The sequence below is a fragment of the Trachypithecus francoisi genome, unplaced genomic scaffold, assembly GCF_009764315.1.
Source record: "Trachypithecus francoisi isolate TF-2019V2 unplaced genomic scaffold, Tfra_2.0 Lachesis_group0, whole genome shotgun sequence".
NCBI classification, from domain to species: domain Eukaryota; kingdom Metazoa; phylum Chordata; class Mammalia; order Primates; family Cercopithecidae; genus Trachypithecus; species Trachypithecus francoisi.
This window is the reverse complement of record NW_022681453.1, coordinates 15,123,072-15,139,429: the sequence shown is the minus strand read 5'-3', so window position 1 is coordinate 15,139,429 and position 16,358 is coordinate 15,123,072. Positions and strand designations below refer to the sequence as shown.

Below are 16,358 nucleotides of genomic sequence, written 5' to 3'. Positions count from 1 at the left end.
GCTCAGGTGATCCTCCCACCTCAGCCTCCCCAGTAGCTGGGACAACAGGTGTGTGCCACCACGCCCGGCTAATTTTTGTATTTTTTGTAGAGATGGGGGTCTTGCAGTGTTGCCCAGGCCGGTCTTTAACTCCTGGGCTCAAGCGTTATACAAGCCTTGGCCTCCCAAAAGTGTTGGGATTACTGGCGTGAGCCACCGTGCCCAGCCAAGACCTGTATCTTTTAAAATGTGTGTTAATATAGTTTACATTTTAGGTGTTTTACACATTTGCGGTATTCCCACTGAGCACATGATGTAAACAACACTGTATAAATATATTTCACACTGTATAAATATATTTCCATATTTATTCTTTTGGTCATAAATTGAAATGGAAAGAATTAGTCTTTTTAAATTTATTATGAACTGATCTAATGTTTGAATGCTCTCTTTTCTTTTTTTTTTTTTTTTTTTTTTTTTTTGAGACGGAGTCTCGCTCTGTCACCCAGGCTGGAGTGCTGTGGCCGGATCTCAGCTCACTTCAAGCTCCGCCTCCCAGGTTCACGGCATTCTCCTGCCTCAGCCTCCCAAGTAGCTGGGACTACAGGCGCCGCCACCTCGCCCGGCTAGTTTTTTGTATTTTTAGTAGAGACGGGGTTTCACCGTGTTAGCCAGGATGGTCTCGATCTCCTGACCTTGTGATCCGCCCGTCTCGGCCTCCCAAAGTGCTGGGATTACAGGCTTGAGCCACCATGCCTGGCCATCTCTTTTCTTTTTCTTTTTTTGAGATGGAGTCTCGCTCTGTTGCCCAGGCTGGAGTGCAATGGCGCCATCTCGGCTCACTGCACACTCTGCCTCCCGGGTTCAAGCGATTCTCCTGCTTCAGCCTCCCGAGTAGCTGGGACTACGGGTGCTCGCCACCATGCCCGGCTACTTTTTTTTTTTTTTTTTTTTTGAGACGGAGTCTTGCTCTGTCGCCCAGGCTGGAGTGCTGTGGCCGGATCTCAGCTCACTGCAAGCTCCGCCTCCCGGGTTCACGCTATTCTCCTGCCTCAGCCTCCGGAGTAGCTGGGACTACAGGCGCCCGCCACCTCACCCGGCTAGTTTTTTTGTATTTTTTAGTAGAGACGGGGTTTCACCGTGTTAGCCGGATGGTCTCGATCTCCTGACCCCATGATTGCCCGCCTCAGCCTCCCAAAGGGCTGGGATTACAGTCGTGAGCCACCGCGCCCGGCTTAAGTGCTCTCTCTTTTCTTTTGCTATTGCGGCAAAAACAGCCCCTCTGTAGAGATCTCCATGTACTTTATAATCACTGGTTTGGGGCCCTTTTCCTGTTCCCCCAGTCACTGTCATGAGGTGGGTAAAAAGTTTACTCCAAGTTTATTACTAGAAAAATGGAGGCATATGCTATTCAGGAATTAAATAAACTAAAAAAGGAAAGAAAATGGAGGCATAAAGATTGTGATTTGCCTGAGGTCGTATATGAACAACTACCCATTTGGGAAAGGAACCGTGCCTGTGGACTTCACTGCATATATGTTTATTAACATTTGGTGGTAGACTTTACGGATATTTTCTCTCTCAGAATCTAGCCATGCATGTGAATGTGCCTCAGGGATCCTGGAATGACAGGTTCATGTGCTGTTTGCTTACTCTCACCATTGGTGGTTGCCAGTGTTTTACTGGCTCTGACAGGTACTTCATATACAGTTTGTGTTATCACCCCTTGTTGAACAGATCAAAGGACTCCTGATGAAGAAGCTGGGTTCTTACAAGGTCACCCAGCTTGTCAAGGGTGGATCATCCTTCAAACCAGGTCTGCCACACCTCTGCCACCTGAGCTCCTTCCATTAGAACTTGCTACCTTAATGAGTTGGCTAAAGATACAAGGTTCAGGTGTCGTCTTTTGCCACCCAAAGTAATAATTCTGGGTGATATTGAACGCTTGTGCTGTTTAGGCACTGTCCCAGGTACTGTAATACTAGCTTATCTCACTTAGTTTTCATAATAACCAGATGAGATAACTCTGTTATCACCCCCTTTACGGAGAGTTTTAGGCAAGTGATTTGACTGGCCCTGGGTAACCTAGTGAATTTGAGACAGAGTGTGTTTGCAAACTGAGATTTGGCTGACAAAAGAGTCCATGCTTTTATGCTGTTCTTGTACCTGCTGGCTTCCATAGTCTGTTTTTTTGTTTTTTTGTTTTTTTTGGGGGGGGATGGAGTTTCGCTCTTCTTGCCCAGGCTGGAGTGCAGTGGTATGAGCTCAGCTCACTGCAACCTCCACCTCCCGGCCGGGCGCGGTGGCTCAAGCCTGTAATCCCAGCACTTTGGGAGGCCGAGACGGGCGGATCACGAGGTCAGAAGATCGAGACCATCCTGGCTAATACGGTGAAACCCCGTTTCTACTAAAAAATACAAAAAACTAGCCGGGCGACGAGGCGGGCACCTGTAGTCCCAGCTACTCGGGAGGCTGAGACAGGAGAATGGCGTGAACCCGGGAGGCGGAGCTTGCAGTGAGCTGAGAGCCGGCCACTGCACTCCAGCCTGGGCGGCAGAGCAAGACTCCGTCTCAAAAAAAAAAAAAACCTCCACCTCCCAGGTTCAAGCGATTCTCCTGCTTCAGCCTCCCGAGTAGCTGGGACTACAGGTGCTCACCACCATGCCCGGCTACTTTTTTGTATTTTTAGTAGAGACGGGGTTTCACCATGTTGGTCAGGCTGGTCTCAAACTCCCGACCTCAGGTGATCCGGCTGCCTCGGCCTCCCATAGTGCTGGGATTACAGGCATGAGCCACTGCACCCAGCCCACAGTCTTTTCTGTTGCTCATTGGCAGGTAAGGGTAGTGGAAGAAGGTGGTAGGGGTGATGGGAGGAAGCCGGCGTCACTGACTTGAGTGTCGGGATGGTGGAACTCAGCAAGGTGACAGCAATTTGACCACTGCCATTTGACAGTTTCTGGTTAAGCAGTCAAGGGCACTAACTTAGAATGGTTGCAGGGATGCTAAGTCATAAGGAAGCTTTGCAGTGGGGTCCAAAGTTGGTGTGTAAGCATAAAGATGCACGTGGATCTCAGGAAAAAAATAAAACTAATTTTCCTGTTTATTTCAGCCTCATTTAATTTTTTTTTTTTTTGAGATGGAATTTCACTCACTCTGTTGCCCAGGCTGGAGTGCGGTGATGCTATCTTGGTCTCCTGCCTCAGCCTCCCAAGTAGCTGGGATTACAGGTGTGCGCCACCACATCTGACTAATTTTTGTATTTTTAGTAGAGATGGGGTTTCACCATATTAGTTAGGCTGGTCTCAAACTCCTGGCCTCAAGTGATCCACCTGCCTTAACCTTCCAAAGTGCTGGGAATTCCAGTCCCGGCGACAGAGCGAGACTCCGCCTCAAAAACAAAAAAAAACAAAAAAACCAAAGTGCTGGGATTACAGGCATGAGCCACCGTCATTACAGGTATGAGCCACCATAACAATTTTAGTATATACTTTATAATGTACACTGTATTGTCACTGTAGTACATATATATAATTTATATGTAAGTGTGCATGTATTGGGAGCATATACTTGAATTTTTGTTGTTTGGGCATTCATGATCAAAACATTTGGTAACCTCTGGTTTCTTTGATATTTAGCATTTTCAGAAAGCGTAAAATATACAAGGTGTTGGCCAGGTGCAGTGGCTCATGCCTGTAATCTCAGCACTTTGGGAGGCCGAGGTGGGCGGATCACCTGAGGTCAGGAGTTCGAGACCAGCCTGACCAACATGTGTGAAACCCCGTCTCTACTATAAATACAAAAGTTAGCCAGGTGTGGTGGTGTGTGCCTGTAGTCTCAACTACTCGGGAGACTGAGGCAGGAGAATTACTTGAACCTGGGAAGCGGAGGTTGCAGTGAGCTGAGATCCCGCTACTGCACTCCAGTCTGGGCAACAAGAGCAAGACTCCATCTTAAAAAGAAAAAAAAAATTGCAGTCACTAATGTGAAAGAGGTCTTTGTGTCTCACACATAGCACCTGTCTTAAATTTGAAGCTATGGTGACCGGTAATGGTCCCTTAGACAAATCTAGATGTTAAAATTTTGTTGAACCTCTTCTATTTTAAACATCTTAATTTTGGTTGGAGGCCAGAGGGACTCAAATAATCAGTTCACACAAATATGACAATTATAGTGGTTGTATTTGTGCCATTCCCCAACTTCAGAGTATTTTCAAATCATCTAAATATTGAAATTTCAAATATGTTGATTTTTTATAATTTTACAAGTGAGATTTGGTTTTCTTCATTTCATTCCTCTGCATTCCTGATTTTAAAAATATCTTATTTCCCAGTTTATTTTACAGTTGAATACATTAGTTTTTGTTTGTTTGTTTGTTTTGAGACAGGGTCTTGCTCTGTCACCCAAGGCTGGAGTGCAGTGGCGCGATCATAGCTCACTTGCAGCTTCAGTCTCCTGGGCTCAAGAGATCCTCCCACCTCAAGCTTCCCAAGTAGCTTGGACTACAGGTGCATGTCACCACACCTGGCTAATTTTAAAAATATATATATTTTTTGAGATGGAGTCTCGCTCTGTTGCCCAGGCTGGAGTGCAGTGGTGCACTCTCGGCTCACTGCAAGCTCCGCCTCCCGGGTTCACGCCATTCTCCTGTCTCAGCCTCCCAACTAGTTGGCCTCCCAAAAGTGCTGGGATTATAGGTGTGAGCCATCGCACCTGGCCTTAAAAATTTTTTGTAAGGCCGGGTGCGGTGGCTCAAGTGCTGGTAATCCCAGCACTTTGGGAGGCCGAGACGGGCGGATCACGAGGTCAGGAGATCGAGACCATCCTGGCTAACACAGTGAAACCCGTCTCTACTAAAAAATACAAAAAATTAGCCGGGCGCGGTGGCGGGCGCCTGTAGTCCCAGCTACTCGGGAGGCTGAGGCAGGAGAATGGCGTGAACCCAGGAGGCGGAGCTTGCAGTGAGCTGAGATCCGCCACTGCACTCCAGCCTGGGTGGCAGAGCAAGACTCTGTCTCAAAAAAAAAAAAAAAAAAAAATTTTTTTTTTCAACTATATTGAAAAAACAGGGTTTCAACTATGTTGCCCAGGCTGGTAGAGTTTGTGTTTTTTTTTTCCAAGACAGTTTTGCTCTTGTTGTCCAGGCTGGAGGGCAATGGTGCGATGACTCATTGCAACCTCTGCTTCCCAGGTTCATTCTCCTGCCTCAACCTCCCTAGTAGCTGTGATTACAGGTGCCCGCCACCATGCCCAGCTAAATTTTTTTTGTATTTTTAGTAAGAGACAGTGTTTCTCCATGTTGGCCTTGCTGGTCTTGAACTCCTGACCTTAGGTGATCCGTCCATCTTGGCCTCCCAAAGTGCTGGGATTACCGGCATGAGCCACTGCGCCTGGCTGAGTTTGTTTTAAGTCATCTTTGTTGCAAAATTAACAGGTAAGCGCAAAAAAAAACCCCAAAGTTAAATTGTAACCCCATTGGTAACCACTGTCAGGCTTCTTAGGCTTTTTCTCATGCTTTCTTGCTTACTCGTTCTCTGTCTGATAGTGGGATCAGAATGTTTTGTATTCATTGTCTACATTATATTGTGAGGTTCTTTTTTTTTTTTTTTTTTTTTTTGAGACGGAGTCTCGCTCTGTCGCCCAGGCTGGAGTGCAGTGGCGCGATCTCGGCTCACTGCAAGCTCCGCCTCCCGGGTTTCCGCCATTCTCCCGCCTCAGCCTCCGAGTAGCTGGGACTACAGGCGCCCGCCACCGCGCCCGGCTAGTTTTTTTTTTTTTTTGTATTTTTAGTAGAGACGGGGTTTCACCGTGTTAGCCAGGAGGGTCTCGATCTCCTGACCTCGTGATCCACCCGCCTCGGCCTCCCAAAGTGCTGGGATTACAGGCTTGAGCCACCGCGCCCGGCCTATTGTGAGGTTCTTTTCGTGGGAAAAAACTACATGACATTTTTGGTTTTTTGAACATAAAATCTCATTTATTTTTATGTTTTTCAATAATTTTATCCATTGAGCAGCCTTGTTTAGCCCAGTTTGCTGCATTTGGCTGTGGGCTTGGATTGCACCTTTTGGAAGACTGCACTGTCACTCACCAGGTCTCCAGTCATAGTCAGTAGTTTCCCACTCTCATGATCTGCCCCAATCTGGCCTACCTAGTTAACCCTTCCTCCCTCTGAAAGGTCATGTTCATGCCTCATCTGCATGTTTTGATTAGGTCTCTTCTTTCAGGCCTGAGCCCTGGTAGAGTTCGACAGTGATGTGCATTTGTCACCTCCAGAGACAGTGACTATTAGAGACATATTTAGGAAAGTTGAGAATGTTGCATCTCATGTTCTTGCCAGGAAGGATAATCTTGAATTCAACTCCCAAAAGCCACAGCTGAGCTCAGCTGTGGAAAGAATATCCACTGAGTTGTACTTGGAGGTACTTCAGTGTACCTGTTTCAGATCTGCAGTGTTTTGTCTTTGGGTGAAGCTAGATCATGAGAAGGCACAATTCTGGCCCTTCTTCCAGTTGTTTTCACTCATCTCACTTTGCATGGCCCCGTCAGTTTATATTGCAGTCTTTATCAGAAGTTCCCAAGGAAACCTCTGAGGCTGCTGAGAAATTTTCTTCAGGTTGAGTGACTGGGATCGCTATACCTCTAAGTATACTGGAACTATGTCATTGATGTTTTTGTCTGTCTGCCTTGGCCACTAGGAAGCTCAGAGTCAGGTTTGTATCCAGGGTCTTCCAGCTTGCGCTTAGTGTATTAATCTTCTAGATTGTTTTTAATGGTTTCTGCTCTTTGTCTCAGGTTTTACTATAAAATACATAACACATTTCCTTCCTGTTCTAAATATTACTGTGATCATATTCTTATAGCCAAATCTTTGTTCTAATTTTTATTTTCTATTATTTTTTATACTGTTGAATCCCTCTGAGCCTTGCCTTTCCCTGCTTCCTCGTCTGTACTCATTTTTGCCAAAATTTGTAAGGGGATAAATTCTTGAAAAACTTTGCACATTTTGAGGACTTGTTTTTTAATATTTATTATAGTAAAGTTCAAATATACATCCAAATAGAGAGCAATAAGCCCTTGTGTACCTATCACTCAGTTATGTCTGTCATTTAGTCATTAACTTGGGGACACTCTTGTTTCATCTCTATCCTTTAATCCTCATTATGCTTTTTTGGGGAGGGAGAAGTTTATTAATTGATAGGTGTTACTTTGGGGTAAATGAGGAGGGAGCCAACTAGTATGCTGGGGAACTGTAAGGTTATTTTTTTTTTGAGAAAGGGTTTTGCTCTTGTTGCCCAGGCTGGAGTGCAGTGGTGTGATCTCGGCTCACTGCAACCTCCGTCTCCCAGGTTCAAGTGATTCTCCTGCCTCAGCCTCCCAAGTAGCTGAGATTATAGGTGCCTGCCACCATGCCTGGCTAATTTTTGTATTTTTAGCAGATGGGATTTCACCATGTTGGCCAGGCTGGTCTTGAACTCCTGACCTGCGGTGATCTGCCCGCCTCGGCCTCCCAAAGTGTTGGGATTACAGTTGTGAACCACTGCGCCCTGCCAAGGTTCTTTTCTTTGGGATCCTTTCCTGTCCTTAGAGAAGACCATTTAGCTTTCTGCCTGAGGAGCTGATGCCTAGCTGTCAGGCTTTCTTCTTGCCAAGATAGCAGTGTTAACTCCTGTGTACAGACATTCACTTAATCCTTTTTACCAGTCCCACATCTCACTACAGCCCTGTGCTATACCTGGGTTTCTCCATCCCAAGCCCCTTTAGGGTCTCTAGTGCCAGTCTTCTTCCTCATTGGCTGGGTCCCCCAGAGTTCTTTTTTATTTTTTCCAGTGGTGATGCACTTACTGAGCAGATGGAGTAATCTTCTTACCTGATCGATCCTACATATAACCATTGGCCTAAATGTATGATGGTTTGCCAGCATCAGCAGTAAGACTTTTTTACCCCAGTAGTGGAGTAAAAAACAAGTTCTCTTAAGGCTAGATCTTGATCCCCTGTTCTAAGCTGAACAACTTAATCTGAAAATAGTTTGCAGCATGTAAATATTTTAGGATTACAGCCATCTGTATACACAGTTAAAAGTAGCTTTGCTACCATTACCTTAGTCTAAAAGAGTCATCTAAGAATGCCAAATGTTATTTTGTTCGAATGCCATGGTTATTTTCATTTAAAAGCATTTCTTTCAAAGCTGCTTCTCTCTTCACAACAGTAGAACTCTGGCAGCGAATTAAGAGGTCAAAGATTCAGTGAAACTGTGGCTGATTTCTGGTTCCGATCTGGGAGCTCTCTTTGCACTATGATCAAAATGGAGTCTTGCCAGCTGCCCAGGGTAATAGCCTTGCAGGTCTCTTCCTTGTTGAGCAATGAATATAAGTTCCACATGGCTGGGGAGGCCTCACAATTATGGCAGAAGGTGAAAGAGGAGCAAAGGCATGTCTTACATGGTGGCAGGCAAGCCTCTTCTCATTATACTTTTAAAATTATTTGGCCAGGTGCGGTGGTTCATGCCTGTAATCCCAGCACTTTGGGAGGCCAAGGTGGGCGGATCACTTAAGGTCAGAAGTTCAAGACCAGCCTGGCCAACATGGTGAAACCTTGCCTATACTAAAAATACAAAAATTAACAGGGCATGGTGGCACGCATCTGTAATCCCAGCTACTTGGGAAGCTGAGGAGGAATTGTTTGAACCTGGGAGGCGGAGGTTGCAGTGAGCCAGGATTGCGTCATAGAACTCCAACCTGGGTGACAGAGTAAGACTGTCTGAAAACAAACAAACAAAAATTATTTGGTGATTTTTTTTTTGAGACAGAGTCTCCTTGTCACTCAGGCTGGAGTGCAATGGTGCGGTCTCTGCTCACTGCAACCTTTGCCTCCCAGGTTCAGGAGATTCTTCTGCCTTAGCTTCCCAAGTAGCTGCGATTACAGGCATGTGCCACCACACTCGGCTAATTTTTGTATTTTTTGTAGAGATGGGGTTTCACTATGTTGGCCAGGCTGGTCTTGAACTCTTGACCTCAAGCGATCTGCCTGCCTTGGCCTCCCAAAGTGCTGGGATTGCAGGCACGAGCCAATGCGCCTGGCCCATTTTAACCATTTTTAAGTGTACTATTTGGTTACATTAAATGTATTCACATTGTTATGCAACCATCATCACTATCCATTTCCAGAATGTTTTCATTATTCTACATAGAAACTGTCTATCCAGGGCCAGTGGGTGGGAATTGGTATCTTATTGTGATTTTGATTTCCATTTGCTAAGGAATATTGATGTTGAGTGATTTTTCATGTGTTGATTGGCCATCTGTATATCTTCTTTTTTGTTGTTTGGATTTTTTTTTTCTTTTTTTTTGAGACAGGGTCTTCTTGCCCTGTTGCCCAGACTGGAGTTCTGTGGCACAATCACAGTTGACTGCAGCCTGAAGCCTCCGGTCCCAAGTGATTCTCCCACCTCAGCCTTCCGAGTAGCTGGGACTACAGGCGTGTGCCCCCATGCCTGGCTAATGTTCATATTTTTTGTAGAGATGGGGTTTCACCATGTTGCCTAGGCTGGCCTTGAACTCCTGAGCTCAAGTGATCCATCCACCTCAGCCTTCCAAAGTGGTGGGATTACAGGCATGAGCCGCCCCACCGAGCCTGTATATCTTCTTTAGAGAAATGTTTATTCAAGTCCTTTTCTCATTTTGAGTTGTTTATTGTTATTTTGTTGTTATTGTTGAGTTGTAGGAATTCTTTACATATTCTGGATGTTAATCCCTTGTTAGATATATGATTTGTGAATAGTTTCTCCCATTCTGTTGGTTATCATTTCACTCTCTTTATTGTGTGATTTGCACAATTTTTAACTTTTTTTTTCTTTTTTAAGGCAGAGTCTCCCTCAGTCACCCAGGGTGGAGTGCAGTGCTGCAGTGTTGGCTCACTGTAGCCTCCACCTCCTGAACTCAAGCAGTCCTCCCACCTCAGCCTGTCAAGTAGCTGAGACTATAGGTGCATACCACCATGCCTGGCTTTTTTTTTTTGTATTTATTTTTTTCGAAGAGATGGGGTCTTGCCATGTTGCCCAGGCTGGTCTAAAACTTATAAGCTCAAGCAGTCCGCTTGCCTTGGTTTGCCAAAGTGCTGAGATTAAGGCGTGAGCCACCATGCCCGGCCATAAGTTTTTAATTTTTATGAATTCCAGTTTATCAGTTTTTTTCTTTTGTTGCCTATACTTTTCAATCCTTGCTGAATTCAACATCATGAAGATCTTTTTCTTTTTCTTTTTTTTTTTTTTTTTTGAGATGGAGTCTTGCTCTGTCGCCCGGGCTGGAGTGCAGTGGCCGGATCTCAGCTCACTGCAAGCTCTGCCTCCCGGGTTTTACGCCATTCTCCTGCCTCAGCCTCCCGAGTAGCTGGGACTACAGGCGCCCGCCACCTTGCCTGGCTAGTTTTTTATATTTTTTAGTAGAGGCAGGGTTTCACCGTGTTAGCCAGGATGGTCTCGAGCTCCTGACCTCGTGATCCACCCGTCTCGGCCTCCCAAAGTGCTGGGATTACAGGCTTGAGCCACCGCGCCCGGCCTCTTTTTTTTTTTTTTTTTTTTTTTTTTGAGACGGAGTCTCGCTCTGTCACCCAGGCTGGAGTGCCGTGGCGCATCTCGGCTCACTGCAAGCTCCGCCTCCTGGATTCGCACCATTCTCCTGCCTCAGCCTCCCAAGTAACTGGGACTACAGGCGCCCACCACCGTGCCCAGCTAATTTTTTGTATTTTTAGTAGAGATGGAGTTTTACCATGTTAGCCAGGATGGTCTCGATCTCCTGACCTCGTGATCCGCCTGCCTTGGCTTCCCAAAGTGCTGGAATTACAAGCGTGAGCCACCGTGCCCGGCCAGCGATCTTTTTCTTATGTTTTCTTCTAAGGGCTTTATAGTTTTAGCTCTTCTTCTTTCATTTCTTTGATCTATTTTGAGTTAATTTTTGTGTAGAAGAGTCCAACTTCACTTTTGCATGTAACTATCAGTTTTCCCAGTAGCATTTGTTGAAGAGACTGTCCTTTCCCCAGTGACTGGTCATGGCACTTTTGTCAAAAATCAGTTGATCCTATTTGTGAGAATTTATTTTTGGGTTCTTTTTTCTTCTTCTTTCTCTTTTTCTTTTTTTCAGGTTAGATGGGTAGTGCTGACATCATAACAAGGTTTGAGAATGACACATCTCACATGTGTGTGAAACACCCAATTATCATACTGATGAACTACAGAAGATCTGGGCTCTCTATTGTTTTATATGTCTGACCTTATGCCAGTACCACATTGTTTTGCTTACTGTAGCTTTGTAGTAAGTTTTGAAATCAGGAAGTGTGAGTCCTCCAACTTAGTTGTTGTTTTTCAAGATTGTTTTGGCTATTCAGGGCTCCCCCTTTTTTCTTTGGACAAAGTAATGGGAAGAATTTCTTCCTTTTTTTTTTTTTTTTTTTCTGAGACGGAGTCTCGCTCTGTCACCCAGGCTGGAGTGCAGTGGTGTGATCTCGGCTCACTGCAAGCTCCGCCTCCCAGGTTCACACCATTCTCCTGCCTCAGCTCCCGAGTAGCTGGGACTACAGGCACCCACGACCACGCCCGGCTAATTTTTGTATTTTTAGTAGAGATAGGGTTTCACCGTGTTAGTCAGCCTGGTCTCGAACTCCTGACCTCAGGTGATCTGCCTGCCTTGGCCTCTCAGAGTGCTGGGATTACAGGCGTGAGCCACCATGCCAGGCTTTTTATAATTTTTGTAGAGGTGAGAGTCTCACTATGTTGCCCAGGCTGGGACTGATGCAGATTTTTTTTTTTTAAGCAGATACTAAAAATACATTTCAGATGACCAAGTGGAATTTATTCCCAAAGTGCAAGGATGGTTTCACAAAAATCAATTAAGGTAATATGCCACATTACCAGAATGAAGGAGAAAAATACAATGATCGTCCCAACTGATGCAGAAAAAGCATTTAACAAAATTCAAGATGACTTTTTGATTAAAAAACACTCAATGAAATAGGAATAGAAGGCAATATTCTCAACATAATAAAGGGGTATATATGAAAATCTCACAGCTTACATCATACTTGATGGTGATCGCGCCACTGTACTCCAGCCTGGGTGACAGAACGAGACTCTGTCTCAAATAAATAAAAATAAAAAAATAAAATAAATTAGCCAGATGTGGTGGCTCATGCCTGTAGTCCCAGCAGTGTGAGAGGCTGAGATGGGAGGATCACTCGGGAGGTTGAGACTACAGTGAGCCACGATTGTACCACTGTATCCAGCCTGGGTGACAGAGTGAGACCCTATCAAAAATAAAACAAAAAACAAAAAAACTTACAAGTCAACAGATGCTTATTGAATTCTTCCTAAGTGTCAGACACTGTTCAAGTTCTGGGGAGTCAGCAGTGAACAAGGCTAAGCCCCTGCTTTCTTTCATTTTTTAATTTTTAATTTTAATTTTTTTTTTTAGAGACAGAGTCTCACTTTGTCACTTAGGCTGCCAGGCTTGAGTGCAGTGATGCATTCTCAGCTCACTGCAACCTTCACCTCCTGGGTTCAGGTGATTCTCGTGCCTCAGTTTCCCGTGTAGCTGGGATTACAGGCACTACCACACCCAGCTAATTTTTGTAGTTTTAGTAGAGACGAGGGTTTCACCATGTTGGCCAGGCTGGTCTCAAACTCCTGACCTCAAGTGATCCGCCTGCCTCGGCCTCCCAAAGTGCTGAGATTACAGGCATGAGCCACTGTGCCCCGGCCCTCTGGAGTGTTTTGAGCAGGGTAGTGACATTAGTGATCTGTGCTTTAGAAAGATGTATCGAGGATGGAGCGAGGCAGGAATGAACAGAGGCATTTCTGCTGTCCCCATGGTCAGTGATGGGAGAGTAGCCAGGGCGATGACGATGGTTCGTCAGGTTGGGGATCTGACTTGGAGGTAAAACTGTTGCAACCGGCTGTTTCAGATATGTTCTTGTTGTAGGATGTTTCCTAAACTTTTGGCCCGAGCGATAAACAGGGTAGCTAGTGGTATAATTAACTGAGATGGCTGGGGAAGAACAGATACTTAGGAGAAATCAAGAGTTCTGTGTTTGGTCTTGTTAGATTTGAAGTACTTACTAGGCATTTGAGTGGAGATACCAAGTGGAAATAGTGTAAATAAGGAGCTTAGGGGAGAGGCTTGAGAGATGTATATGTGAGAGACATCAGCAAACAGATGAGACTTGGACCCAGGAGTCAGGCTGAGAAGCCCTGGGGAGAAAGGGTAGATGAGGAAAGCTGGCCAGGAACAAAGCCTATAGGGAAGCAGTAAGGGAGGCTGAGAAGCACAACCTTCTAGGACACTAGTAGGGACATGATGTCACTCACAACTAGGAAATAAGTAGGCGTTTTTCTTTTTCTTTCTTTCTTTTTTTTTTTTTTGAGATGGAGTTTCACTCTTGTTGCCCAGGCTGGAGTGCAATGGCGTGATCTTGGCTCACTGCAACCTCCGCCTCCCGTGTTCAAGTGATTCTCCTGCCTCAGTCTCCTAAGTAGCTGGGATTACTGGCATGTGCCACCACGCCTGGCTAATTTTTTGTATTTTTAGTAGAGACGGGGTTTCACGGTGTTAGCCAGGATGGTTGTAGGCGTTTCTCATTTCAGCGTAGTGTCTTCATGGTCAGCCCTTTCAGTGGCTGCCTCTGATGGTGTTTGATCGTAAGTCATAACTCATCCATGAAGGTGTTTTACAGTCTGTCTTCAAGCATTCAGGTCCTTAGATTGAAAGAATGGAGGCTTCACTGCGTGTGCCTTTACTACACAGATAGCTGATGGGACAGAGGCTGTCAGATGACTGTTTTACAGAAAAACTTTTGACAAGTTGTATGGTAAACTGGTTAAAAGAATAAGCTGATCTTCTAGCTAAGACAAAGGGTTACAGTTTAGGAAGATAAAAAAGATGGATGGTGGTGATGGCTGCACAACAGTATTGTCACTGGTTATAGTAAACATCTAAATCTGAGTGCTAGATTGCTTTTTTTTTTTTTTTTTTTGAGATGGAGTCTCACTCTGTCGCCCAGGTTGCAGTACAGTGACATGATCTCAGCTCACTGCAACCTCTGCCTCCTGGGTTTAAGTGATTCTCCTGTCTCAGCCTCCCAAGTAGCTGGGATTATAGGTGCCTGCCACCAAGCCCGGCTAATTTTTATATTTTTAGTAGAGATGGGGTTTCACCGTGTTGCTCAGGCTGGTCTCGAATTCCTGACCTCAAGTGATCTGTCTGCCTCGGCCTCCCAGAGTCCTAGGATTATAGGAGTGAGCCACCGTGCCCAGCCTAGACTGCTCTTAAATGGGTTAAAACAAATTATTTTGTTGGGAGGTGCTGGGGAATCAACTCTGTCATGGAAATGTTCCCCGGGCTGGGAGTTGGAACCAGAGTGTTGACTGTTGTCATTTACTACATGACCTGGGTCATCTGGCATGACCCTCCCTAAGCCTCAGTTTCTTCCTTACCAATAGGATATTGTGCTGGAGGATCCCATCTCTCCTAGCTCTGAAATCTGGTAACTTTCTGTTCCTTTGCCTCTATAAATGTCTGGAAAGCAAGCATATTCCAGTCTTAGAAGTGACTGTGAACATTTGGAAGAATTGTGTGGTCCCAGTCCATATCACAGTCCACAGCTGTCCTGTTAGCTGGAAAGTTTTACTTAGTACCAGATTATAGATATGAAAAAGAAGCAATTAAAACTTGCAGTAGGATTTAGAATTTGAGACCAAAACAAAATCTTGGTTTTTTAGACTTTGACCAAATATTTGGGAATGAGCACCACATAGATGTGATTTGTTTATCCGTGAGGCTTCACACATTGTGACTTGACAGGCACCCACAGCACTTAGGTTTGTGAGCCCAGAGTACCACCCTTTGCCTTCAAGAGTGTGGAGGGAGTCTTAGGGCCAGTGGTGAGCAGGATGAAAGGCTCTTAGAAGCTGGTGGGCATGAAGCGAGTACAGAGGGGAGGCTCTCCTGGGAGATAAGGTGGTGAAAGGGGCCGGTGAAGTCTGGTGTGCTGGCGAGAGCTCTAGGGGCTCCTGGACCCTGACCCCAAGGAAAAGGGGCCCAGGTAAGCCTCATCTCTTGGCTGTCTTCTTTACTACTTTTCCCCTCACAAACTCCTCCCCTCTTTGCACTCTCTGTGTTTGGAACCATCTTCCGTGCAACGTTTATATTGAGTTCTTGCCTGGTGCAGTGACTCACGCCTGTAATCCCAGCACTTTGGGAGGTCGTGGCGGGTGGATCACGTGGTTAGGAGTTCAAGACCAGCCTGGCCAAGATGGTGAAACCCCGTATCTACTAAAAATATGAAAATCAGCTGGGCACAGTGGCAGGCGCCTATAATCCCAGCTACTCGGGAGGCTGAGGCAGGAGAATCGCTTGAACCTGAGGGCGGGGGTGGGGGTTGCAGTGAACTGAGATTGTGCCACTGCACTTCAGCCTGGGGGACAGAGTGAGACTCCGTCTCAAAACAAAAAACAGAGTTCTTGAAGTGTTGCAGGAAGTCAGGGACCCGAACAGAGGGACTGGCTGGCGCGGTGGCAGAGGAACATAAATTGTGAAGATTTCATTTTAATATGGACATATTTCAGTTCCCAAAATGAATACTTTTATAATTTCTTATGCCTGTCTTTAATCTCTTAATCCTGTTATCCTCGTAAGCTGAGGATGTACGTCACCTCAGGATCACTATTGTGTTAGCTGTACAAATTGATTGTAAGATGTGTGTTTGAACAATATGAAATCAGTGCACCTTGAAAAAAAACAGATTAACAGCGATTTTAGGGAACAAGGCTGCCTGCCTGTGGGGTCTGGCAGAATAAAGCCATTATTTTTCTTCTTGCAGAGGGATGATATTGTTAAATTCTTTCCCTAGCAAGGAATATTAATAATTAATACCCTGGGAAAGGAATGCGTTCCTGGGGGGAGGTCTATAAACGGCCACTCTGAGAGTGTCTGTCTTATGCGGTTGAGATAAGGACTGAGCTATGCCCTGGTCTCCTGCAGTACCCTCAGCCTTACTAGGATTGGGAAACCGTGCCCTGGTAAATTTGAGGTCAGACTGGTTCTCTGCTCTCGAACCCTGTTTTCTGTTAAGGTGTTTATCAAGACAGTACATGCACAGCTGAACATAGACCCTCATCAATAGTTCTGAATTTGCCTTGTCCTGTTTCCTCAGAAGCATGTGATCTTTGTTCTCCTTTTTGCCCTTTGAAGCATGTGATCTTGTGACCTCCTCCTTGTTCTTGCACCCCCTCCCCTTTGGAAATCCTTATTAAAACTTGCTGGTTTTGCGGCTCAGGTGGGCATCGCACTCCTACCGATATGTGATGTCACCCCCAGAGGCCAAGCTATAAAATTCCT

General features: G+C 45.4%; 1 protein-coding gene and 1 non-coding gene across 3 annotated transcripts in view; one reads left to right on the top strand and one right to left on the bottom strand.

The window, feature by feature from the left end:
- SCAP (SREBF chaperone) overlaps window positions 1–16,358 on the top strand; it is a 70,893-nt gene that overhangs the window by 1,373 nt on the left and 53,162 nt on the right. The window lies entirely within an intron of this gene.
- On the bottom strand, window positions 11,111–11,210 carry LOC117084743. Its single transcript, XR_004437644.1, has one exon. It is a non-coding gene; the product is annotated as a small nucleolar RNA U13 (small nucleolar RNA).